Source organism: Anomaloglossus baeobatrachus, chromosome 4 (genome assembly GCF_048569485.1).
Source record: "Anomaloglossus baeobatrachus isolate aAnoBae1 chromosome 4, aAnoBae1.hap1, whole genome shotgun sequence".
Classification (NCBI taxonomy): Eukaryota; Metazoa; Chordata; class Amphibia; order Anura; family Aromobatidae; genus Anomaloglossus; species Anomaloglossus baeobatrachus.
In genome coordinates, this window is record NC_134356.1 from 463,763,262 (window position 1) to 463,774,696 (window position 11,435).

The window sequence follows — 11,435 nt, forward strand, 5'->3', positions numbered from 1 at the left end:
TTATAGCTATTTCCGTAGCAGGGCTGCAGTGTGACCAAAAGTCCTTCTCAGGACTATTCTAGTTGTATACAGGCAGGCAGGGTATAACCAGGTCGGAGTACAGTAGCAGAGTCCTTCTCAGGACTATTGTTGCTGTATACAGGCAGGGTATAGCCAGGTCGGAATACAGGCTAGTGACCAGAAGAGTCCTTGTCAGGACTATTGTAGCAGTATACAGGCAGGCAGGCAGGCAGGTAGGGTATATAGCCATTCCTAGTGGTGACCGTATACCAGCCTTCATCATATCTGGGGCTGGTGTACACAGTCTAAACCAGTCCAGATAGTGTCAGAGTTCTCATTAATTTTTGCTCCTAAAAACCTGTTAGGTTCTTAGTGCGTCCGTGCTTGCATTTAAAAACCGCACGTGTGTGCCTGTCGGTGGCAGCGTACAGGTGCACTTGTGTGCGTTTTTACCAAACTATTATATAACGCACAAGTGTAGTGTATAATACACGTCAGTCAGCAGTGGCTGATAGTGTCAGAGTTCTCATTAATTTTTGCTCCTAAAAACCTGTTAGGTTCTTAGTGCGTCCGTGCTTGCATTTAAAAACCGCACGTGTGTGCCTGTCGGTGGCAGCGTACAGGTGCACTTGTGTGCGTTTTTACCAAACTATTATATAACGCACAAGTGTAGTGTATAATACACGTCAGTCAGCAGTGGCTGATAGTGTCAGAGTTCTCATTAATTTTTGCTCCTAAAAACCTGTTAGGTTCTTAGTGCGTCCGTGCTTGCATTTAAAAACCGCACGTGTGTGCCTGTCGGTGGCAGCGTACAGGTGCACTTGTGTGCGTTTTTACCAAACTATTATATAACGCACAAGTGTAGTGTATAATACACGTCAGTCAGCAGTGGCTGATAGTGTCAGACTTCTCATTAATTTTTGCTCCTAAAAACCTGTTAGGTTCTTAGTGCGTCCGTGCTTGCATTTAAAAACCGCACGTGTGTGCCTGTCGGTGGCAGCGTACAGGTGCACGATTTGCACAAACTTGGATATAACGCACAAGTCTAGTGAATACACGTCAGCACAGCATTGCAAAATGCGCAAGGGCGTTGGCAAGGAACAAGGAAGTGGACGTGATGGTGGTGCAGGCAGAGGCCCAGGTCGTGGGCAAACTCTAATTTCGCCACAACAAAGGGCCACATCTAGTCGCTCGCACGTCCTGTCCCAAATTCTTGGGGACCGCAGCAGTACACCGCTCTTGAACCAAGACCAGTGTCAACAGGTTGTTAGTTGGATAGCGGATAATGCTTCCAGTCAGATTGGCACCACCACAAACACTCTGTCTTCCACACGGTCAAGTGTCAGTAGCCGTGATACTGCACCGCACATTTCAGAACCTGATCCTCCTTCCTACCACAAGGCTGAGTACACGTCCTCGGACATTAATGATCCCACACTTGGACACTCGGAAGAGCTGTTCACGTTTCCATTCGCACATTCTGGCCTCTCGCCAGCTCATGTTGAAGTGGGTCATGAGGAGATCGTATGTACAGATGCCCAAATATTTGAGCAGCCACGTTCTCACGAAGTTGGCAACGTGTCTCAACAAGGGGTGGACGATGATGAGACACAATTGTCAGGAAGTCAGGAGGAGGAGCAGGGTGCGGAAGAGGAAGACGACGTGGTGGATGATCCAGTAACTGACCCAACCTGGCAGGAGGATATGCAGAGCAAGGACAGCAGTGCACAGGGGGAGGGAGGCGTAGCATCCCAACAGGCAGTAAGAAGCAGGGTGGTGGCTCCAGGCAGAAGTCAGGCAACCGTTCCCCGGAACAACAACACGACACAAAGTGCCTATACAAATGTTAGGTCTTCCCGAGTCTGGCAGTTTTTTAAGTTGGCTCCAGATGATCCTAAAAAGGCCATTTGCAACACCTGCTGTGCCAGCATCAGCAGGGGTACCAAAACTAGCAGCCTGACCACCACCAGCATGATCAGGCACATGTCAGCCAAGCACCCGACTTTGTGGGAAGTACAACAGAGTCGAGGAGCAGTGCTTGCTGATGTCACTGCTACGTCTTCGCTGGTTGTGCATGCGAGCCAATCCCCTGTCCATGCTGCCTGCAAACAAGCCTCCTCCGGTCCTGCACCTGCAGTTGCCTACGCAGAAATAACACCATCATCAAGCACGTCCTTGTCCCAGCGCAGCGTTCAGTTATCCATTCAGCAAACCTTTGAACGCAGGCGCAAATACACTGCCAACACCCCACATGCCACAGTTCTAAATGCTAACATTTCGCGACTGCTTGCACTGGAAATGTTGCCTTTTAGGCTGGTGGAGACAGAAGCATTCCACGACCTGATGGCGGCAGCTGTCCCACGTTAGTCGGTCCCCAGCCGCCACTATTTCTCCCGGTGTGCCGTCCCCGCGTTGCATAACCACGTGTCACAAAACATCACACATGCCCTGAACAACGCTGTTTCACCCAAAGTCCACCTAACCACAGACACGTGGACAAGTGCTTGTGGGCAAGGCCGCTACATCTCGTTGACGGCACACTGGGTTAATATTGTGGAAGCTGGGACCCAGTCTGATCGAGGGACGGAACACGTCCTTCCCACACCAAGGTTTGCTGGCCCTACCTCAGTCAGGGTTTCACCCACACTCTACAGCTCCGGAATGTCATGCTCTTCAGCCTCCTCCTCCTGCGCATCCTCATCCACTTTACCCTCCACACCAGTCCCAAGCTGGAAGCACTGCAGCACTGCCTCGGCGAAGCGGCAACAGGCTGTGCTGAAGCTAATCTGCATAGGTGACAAACCCCACAATGCAGAAGAGGTGTGGACAGCTCTGAAACAGCAGGCAGATCACTGGCTCACACCTCTGAACCTAAAGCCAGGAAAGGTCGTGTGTGACAATGGCCGGAACCTGGTGGCGGCTTTGAGGCGAGGCCAGATGACACATGTTCCATGCGTGGCCCATGTGCTCAACCTCGTGGTTCAGCGGTTTCTAAAGTCATACCCAGAGCTGTCTGATCTGCTGGTAAAAGTTCGCCGCCTGTCTGCACATTTTCGAAAGTCACCTACTGCTTCAGCCGGCCTTGCCGGCTTTCAGCGCCGTTTGCATCTTCCGGCTCACAGACTGGTGTGTGATGTCCCCACGCGTTGGAATTCAACTCTGCACATGTTGGTCAGGATATGTGAGCAGAAGAGGGCAGTTGTTGAGTACCTGCATCACCTAAGCCATCGGGAAATGGGTCAAACTCCACACATTACACCTGAGGAGTGGAGATGGATGTCCGACCTATATACCATCCTCCAAAACTTTGAGGACTCCACCAAGATGGTGAGTGGTGATGACGCCATTATTAGCGTCACCATACTGCTACTCTGCCTTCTAAAACGGTCTCTGCTCAAAAACAAACATGATGCATTGCAGGCGGAGCGCGATGAGTTGCAGCAAGAAACAGTAGTGGGTGTGGGTGATAACACACAGCCCAGCCTCGTCTCATCACAACGTGCAGTGGAGGACTATGACGAGGAGGAGGATGAAGACATGGAGCAACTCTCCGGCCAAATTGAGGATATGACATGCACACCAGTCATATCCTCGGTTCAGCGTGGCTGGCCAGAGGACAGGGTAGATGAGGAGGAGGAGGAGGAGGAGGAGGACAGCATGTTCAGTCATCGTGTTGGTCAGGCTACTGAAGTCCTGGCTGTTAAGAGTCTGGCGCACATGGCTGACTTTATGGTAAGCTGCCTGTCTCATGACCCTCGCGTTAAGAACATCTTGGCCGACAATCATTACTGGTTGGTAACACTGTTAGACCCACGCTACAAGGAGAACTTTATGTCTCTTATTCCCGAGGCGGAGAGGTCAACCAAAATGCAGCAGTTCCGGAAGGCCATAGTCACGGAAGTAGGCAAAGCATTCCCCTCACAAAACGCTAGCGGCATAGGTCAGGAATCAGTGGACAACCAAGGCGTACAGCCGAGAGAGGCACAAGTCCAATCCGCCAGAGGTAGGGGAACAGTCTTTAAGATGTGGGACAGTTTTCTCAGCCCCTCACGTACCACAGTCCCTGAGGTGCGGGGTAGTGCCACAAGAAATCCTAAGTTTGCCCAGATGCTCAAGGAGTACCTTGCAGATCGAACAACTGTACTCCGACATTCCTCTGTGCCTTACAATTATTGGGTATCCAAGGTGGACACGTGGCATGAATTGGCTCTCTACGCCTTGGAAGTCCTGGCCTGCCCTGCTGCTAGCGTTTTGTCAGAGCGTGTTTTTAGTGCCGCAGGTGGAATCATTACAGATAAACGTGTGGAGGTCATATAGCTAGTTAGACTGACCAGGTCTGTAATTAAAGACGCGGGGGGGTTCCCGTGGCTGAAGATAGGGATTAGGATATTAATTTTGATACAGTTGATCAAGTCCGGAGGGAATACCTTTTGTACCCCTCCTCCATATCACGAGATACCCTTATTAGGGGGTTCCCGTGGCTGAAGATAGGGATTAGGACATTAATTTTGGTGCAGCTGATCAAGTCCGGAGGGAATACATTTTGTACCCCTCCTCCATATCACGGGATACCCTTATTACTATATAGCTGAGGAGTTGCCAGCTAGTATAGAGGTGTAGCCTTAGGTGCCGGCCGGACTCTAACGTTCACCGCATAGTTATATTAGTGTAATCCAGACACCACCAAGATAGCAAAAATGTTCAGACAGAGGAGACAGAAAGTTGAGAGGCCTGAAGGTTCACAGACTGTGTTAGCGCTAGTTGCAGAGAGAAGGGAAGAAAGCTGTATGTCGTGCCTTGGAGATTTTTAAAATGTTAGAATTACCAAAAGGAGGTCGGTTACAACCGTCACTATGAGCAACAGCATTGAAAGCAAAAAAGGGCAAGTTAAAAGACAGGAGATTGTTGAATGATGCAGAATTGTTTGGCAGAATATCGCAGGCATTGCTATCAGAAAGATATATTGAGATTGAAGATGAAGATGAGCAAGGGGATGTTGTGTTTTACTATATGTTACCCGAGTCTGAGGACAGATCTGAGGGTCCTCCGATAGGTTGTTTTGTTGCTGCCCCACAACCTGATCCCCATTCTATTCCCCCGTCCCGGAGATATTCACAGATGCTGCAGTCACTAGACAGCATCCCTTAACTCTTTCCACACCCATACCCCTTTTCCCTCCCATACCTGCAATGCCGTCTCTCCCCATACCGGCCAGTCTGCCGTCACACTCCCCAATTATCAATTCCCTCCCCTTGGATCCCCCTTTTTTCCTTAGGACACATAGTGAGCCTTACCCCGAACCTGACGAGGAACAGCCCTCATTTAAATATGTCCCTTTCAACCCCACCCAGTCAGCGGCATTAATCCCCTGCCTGCCAGATCCCAGCATTAACCCTATGCGATTTTATAGGAAGATGCTACAGGTCCATCAGTTATACTCAGCTGCCCGGAAGGACCTTGTTAATCTCACCAAAGTAAAAGCAGGAGACAGTTTTTGGCTCTTATTGGAGCCCCATCTCCCAATGCACCCAGGCACTGATGACACTATTTTTTTAAAGTGGACAACAGTATTGTGCCGCTTTAAAAAGATGGGCTCAAGATCAATTTGTGCATACAAATGTGCCGGTGCAGCCCCCGCCACAGCCCATGCCCCAACAAAGTCCAAACCCCGTATACGTAGCTCCCAATCAACAAAACCAGCAGAGCCAGCAACAGAATTGTTGGCGTTGTGGTCAGTTTAGTCACTATCAAAGAAAGTGTCACACCTCCAAATCTCAGTGTTTGGCCAGGTACCCTCAAAACCGTAACCAAAACCTGCAACACATACATTTACAATAAAGGTGTTCCCTGTAGATTCAGTAATGATCTACCTGAAGCCAGGTGTGCCTTTTCCCAGAGTATCATAGTATCCCTTTAAATCAGTTTTAGGAGATTTTCCAAGATACTGCCCACAGTCCGGCTGCACCCAGGAGTCTGCCCCAACCTTCCCTAATGACACAGGGGGGAGCCCCGGACTGCTTGTTTTTGTTGCAGTGATTTCCAATCCCAAGCTACCCGCTTTAATGATGTTCTCCATTCCACTCCATCAATCTTAAGATCTTAAGGTTTCTATAATATATGTTTCTGTAGTACCTTTGTTTCTGCTGGCTGACACGGTACAGAAATATATTTTATATATTTCTATAGTGAAAGTTCTGCCCATGGTTTTTTTTCTTGTATCTGTTTTTCCCACCAGCTGTTCTAACATCGCGCATCCTGAAGGAGTCAGGGGGGGCATAAGTCAGTGCAGGGATGTGTGGGAGTATTATCAGTAAGCTGCTGCTAGTCACAAGTTGTAGAGAGCAGAAAAAAACAATAAAAAAAATAAGGAAGTAGAGAAAAGTAAAAAAAAAAAAAAAGGAAAAAGGTAGCTTCAGCAGATTTACAAAGCTGTTTCTGTCTTATGTACTAACCAGTGCTTTTTCCGGCTGGTGGAGTGGATTTTGTTTAATCTTTAGAGTTCAAAATTTCATAGGAGATTATCAATAGTATTCTGCTGCTATTTAAATAATTAAATTAATTTTGCAGGGAAAAGTATATTTTTAAAATATACAAATTAGGTTTTCGTTTTTATGGTTACGTTTTTGTTTTTTATTATTTTTGCATACAAACTGCCAATATTGATTGTTTTCCTTTTTTTTTTGTAGATATAGAATATCTATGAACCCTGTTGTAAGGTTTCAAAATTTCCCAGTAGAGTATAAGTTATATTTATTTGTTGGTTAATCTTATTGTTTACTGTTATAGATCTATATATTTTGCCAAAGTAGTATATAAAAAGGGAGGAAGTAGATATCTATTGTATTTTTCCAGCAGTAGACATATTGGATAGGCTTTAAAGCAGGCTTTAAAGCTGGCCTTTTTTTTGCAACAGTTATGTCATGTTTATTGGATTATTATGAATGTAGGAATATATGTCTGTTATAGGAATGATCTAATCTATATTTCTTTTAGTCTTTGTTTTTATAGATGGAACAAGATGGTGGTCGATTCTGCACTGGATATGCTACAGTTCACACAACATGAGGTAATCTAAATTTAGGCCACTCCCTCCCCTCCTATCGGTACAGAAGGAAGTGACGTAAGTGCCTCTCTAGATGGGTGGAGCAGAGGTAGGTAAGATAGTCAAAATGTATGTAGGATGTAGATCTTTCCTGTTGTCAAATAAGCTAGGTACGCCGAAAAGAAAGTCTAGATCTGAGCTGATGGAATCGGATGGAGATCCCCGTATAGGTGCAGCTGACCAAGAAGCAGTGAACGGGCCTAGAGTTGAGGAGTCCTTTACCATGCATAAAGGCCATGTCTCGGTGACACCGGTCACGTCAGTGACTTCTGTCGCTCCTTGTGTTCTTAAATCCCTACAGGAAAAAGTGAACCAATAAGAAGTGGAGTGCGAGACGCAGGGAGCCGGCTGACTGAGGAAGGTCTGTGGATGAAGGGTGGTAAGCTTTCTCTGCCATGAGATCTCTTCTTAATGATGGCCCAAGTAACATGGACTAACATCTGTGAAAGTTAGATATCAGTGTGCGCTTTGGTGACGCCAGGGTTCAGTACCCAGGTAGATAAACTCACCCAGTCTTGTGAAGCACGTTTTTAAAACAATGAGGAAAAACTGTAAAGAGTCCGTAGAAACACCCTGCACCTGCTCTACCCATTCTTAGAGACTGCAAACTGATTATAGATGTTTATCATGAGCACGTTGTATGCAAGTCTGTGCGTGTTGTGTAGATTTCTTTCCAGGTCTGGTCAGAGGCTTTCCAGTGCAGAAAACGACGTCATTGCTGAAAATCCACATAATGCAAGTGGTATGTAAACAAACAAACAAACTGATAAGTTGTAAATCAATGCGTGTTGTATTTCTCTTTAGTGTGTGTTGTGTTTCTCTTTAGTAATAAACAGGTTCCAATGTAAAATGTTTTTCTTTGGTCTAGCGCAAACCATGTATAATTTTCATATGATTGACTAATTAGTGAAATAAACAAGTGTATTTTCTAATTCCAGATCCTAAATCAGAGTTAGTAGTATATGGTTTTCGGTCCGGAGACTGATTAATCCTAAAAGGACACAGAAATTTCGATAAAGCTCAACGGCAGGACAACATAGATTCACGCCCCGCATTGCAGAAGGGTCGATCCACAGAAGCTGCACTGACCGTCCTGCTTATATTTATCCTTTACAAAAAACCTGTACAGTCCCAAACCATCATTGCCGAAACAGAAGAGAGGACTTAGAGAAACTTGAGACATGGGAAAGTCCAACTACAAAGGGTGAGGACTCGCCTAGGGGTCCTTGGTCTCAAACCGGTGAAGAAATCCCATTCCCCTCTCCACCCATGCCTCAACGTTCAGTCAGGCAGGATTTCCCAACAGATCTTTCTTCCTCTTTTCCTAAGGGAACACGGTACCCTTAGTATTTGGAAATGGCAGAAATAAGTCAAGGGGAGGACTGTTGAAGGTACGAATTGAGTAGTCGAAAATACTTAATTCAGCCATTTCATAGACCCAAAAATGTGGTTTGGTTAATGTAATCTAACCATTACAAATGTTTTTGTTTCCTACTAATTTCAGTAATTTTCCTTAATACAAAATGCTAGATATGGAAAATCTCATTTCAGGAAAAGTTTTGGAAGAGCCTATCCCATCAGGCTGATGTCTCTCCGGCCTAGTCTGCGGAGCACTGGCAGTGACACGCGACTTGACGTCACATCTCAAAAACCAATGGACCCAACACAACCGAAGCAGAAAGCGGCTGCTATTCAACCCATTATTCCAGAAGGTTTTTCCAAGTCTGGGCCACAAACTGTTCACATGAAGCCTCATCATGTTTTGTTGTTTTTTATCAAGAGCAGATTATCCAGGTTCACAAAGTGGCCCTAAGTGGACTAGCACTGACTAAGCATCCTCCTTTTTGTTTAATATCCAGAAAGAAGAACCATGGACAATTTCCAAATGTCCTTTTGTTTTTTGTTTTTTTAATTATGTGCTAATTTTTAAATAAGGTTTAGATTCAATTTTTCCTAATCAGGATAATGTGCCCTAATAAGAGTAATAACGCCAATTCTAATAGCCCCTATAAATCATAGAGTTATATTTAATAAATAAAAATAAGTACTTAAGGGGGGGAGCAAAAAAAAGCCTATAGTGTTAAATTAAACAACCGATTTCATGAAAAGCCCGCATATATAGATATAGATATAATTAAAGTCCCAAGGGCAATAGGTCACAAATAAGTCCCAAATAATAAAATATATCTAAATGGGGAAAATTTTTAAATTTAAGGTTAATAATATTCACAGATATTTTATTAAAGGGGGGACTGTGGAGGTCACCTGAGCTGTAGTATGTTTATTTAAACGTAATAAGAATATCTGTGTATATAACTAAATCAAAATGTAGATGTAGATGCAAAATTATCTGTCTGTCTGTGTAGCAATTGCACAGACCTATAGTATAATTCAAAGTTGTATAATCATGAAGGAGTTAACTAAAGATGATGAAGCCAGATGTGAAGCTATAAACTCTTATCAGTAATGTTCACACAAAAGGAATGTACGGGAGGGCAGGAGTGATGTGAGAAATTGGGGAGTGAATGCACTCCTTCGTTAGTTTCAAGGTTATTTAGGCTTACTTACTGTATAATTGGATCTATCTCATTAAAACCAAGTCAGTTGGTGATGCTGGCTGAAAAGAGAGCATGTCTGTGTTCTTTGTCTTATATACATTGATATATATCGGCACTGGTATACAGCATTAATGGGGCACCGTCTCTGGATCCTAAACGAAGACTCCATTAGCAGTCTTGACCCAAAATTCCTCCCTTGACAAACGCACCCACCTGTCAACTGAAAATGCTGACAGGCTGACTCTGATCAAGATGAACAAGGGTTGGATTGGGCCAGACTTCACCACACCACCAGCAAATGAGAGCGGAATTTAAAGTTTGTAACGGGAATTTGCCATGTACCTCCAGTCACCCATGGGTACACACTTCTGGACTTTGGATAATCGCTGGACTGCTCCTCCTTCTCCTCATGCGCCACCATGATGACCGTTACAATAGTTAGGCCTTTGTTTCAGGTATACCCCCAGTGGTAAATTTTTTCGCCCATTCTTTGCAGAATGGACATTACAACGACAGGAGACCCGCTCCTTTGCAATGGGAACAATGTTTTGAGGCCCTCATGCACGTCTCTATCCAGGGACAATGTGGAGCCTCCCAATTTTTGGCTGCCCTGCCAAAGGGCTATACTATAATACACCCACTTCCTGACAATGGACACTTAATGTTTTGAGGCCCTCATGCACGTCTCTATCCAGGGACAACGTCGAGCCTCCCAATTTTTGGCTGCCCTGCCAAAGGGCTATACTATAATACACCCACTTCCTGACAATGGACACTTAATGTTTTGAGGCCCTCATGCACGTCTCTATCCAGGGACAACGTGGAGCCTCCCAATTTTTGGTTGCCCTGCCAAAGGGCTATACTATAATACACCCACTTCCTGACAATGGACACTTAATGTTTTGAGGCCCTCATGCACGTCTCTATCCAGGGACAACGTGGAGCCTCCCAATTTTTGGCTGCCCTGCCAAAGGGCTATACTATAATACACCCACTTCCTGACAATGGACACTTAATGTTTTGAGGCCCTCATGCACGTCTCTATCCAGGGACAACGTGGAGCCTCCCAATTTTTGGCTGCCCTGCCAAAGGGCTATACTATAATACACCCACTTCCTGACAATAGATACTTAATGTTTTGAGGCCCTCATGCACGTCTCTATCCAGGGACAATGTGGAGCCTCCCAATTTTTGGCTGCCCTGCCAAAGGGCTATACTATAATACACCCACTTCCTGACAATGGACACTTAATGTTTTGAGGCCCTCATGCACGTCTCTACCCAGGGACAACGTGGAGCCTCCCAATTTTTAGCTGCCCTGCCAAAGGGCTATACTATAATACACCCACTTCCTGACAATGGACACTTAATGTTTTGAGGCCCTCATGCACGTCTGTATGCAGGGACAACGTGGAGCCTCCCAATTTTTGGCTGCCCTGCCAAAGGGCTATACTATAATACACCCACTTCCTGACAATGGACACTTAATGTTTTGAGGCCCTCATGCACGTCTCTATCAAGGGACAACGTGGAGCCTCCCAATTTTTGGCTGCCCTGCCTAAGGGCTATACTACAATAGACCCACTTCCTTACAATGGGCACTTTAGGTTTACAGGCCATCATGCACGTCTGTATGCAGGGGCATTGGTGAACCTCACAATTTTGGACTGCCCTGGCAAAGGAAAATACTACAAAGACTCACTTCCTCAAAATGGGCACATTAGACTCAGAGGCCTTTATGTACGTCTCTTCTCATCGGAGTGCCACACAATGTT

The 11,435-nt window shown here is 45.6% G+C and overlaps 1 long non-coding RNA gene across 1 annotated transcript; it reads left to right on the forward strand.

Annotated features, from left to right (window-relative positions):
• The first annotated feature begins 6,382 nt into the window (after nucleotides 1-6,382).
• LOC142301692 (uncharacterized) lies at nucleotides 6,383-9,730 on the forward strand. The gene is made up of 2 exons (XR_012752867.1): nucleotides 6,383-8,493; nucleotides 8,654-9,730. It is a non-coding gene; the product is annotated as an uncharacterized LOC142301692 (long non-coding RNA).
• Nucleotides 9,731-11,435: the final 1,705 nt, after the last annotated feature.